The following is a 279-nucleotide window of genomic DNA, read 5'->3' on the forward strand; positions in this document are numbered from 1 at the left end:
ACTTACGATGTAGTAAGAGACAAATGAAAATTGGCAAAGCGGCCATAGAGTTAGGTAATTCTACAAGAGCTGTTAGCTACAACTGAGCTCAACCGATTGTGTAGGAGACAGAACTGAAGTAAGACTGTTGGAATAGTGATTTGTTGGTGAGGCTGTTAGTGACATTTAAGTGACAGTTTAACAAATGGTCGGCCACAGAAGCGACCTGATGCAGCCGCGAAAGTGACGAGCGTCAATATACATACATTTATAACATGTATGTGAGTGAGGTGTTGGTTC

The sequence above is a fragment of the Penaeus monodon genome, chromosome 34 (assembly GCF_015228065.2).
Source record: "Penaeus monodon isolate SGIC_2016 chromosome 34, NSTDA_Pmon_1, whole genome shotgun sequence".
Taxonomy (NCBI): domain Eukaryota; kingdom Metazoa; phylum Arthropoda; class Malacostraca; order Decapoda; family Penaeidae; genus Penaeus; species Penaeus monodon.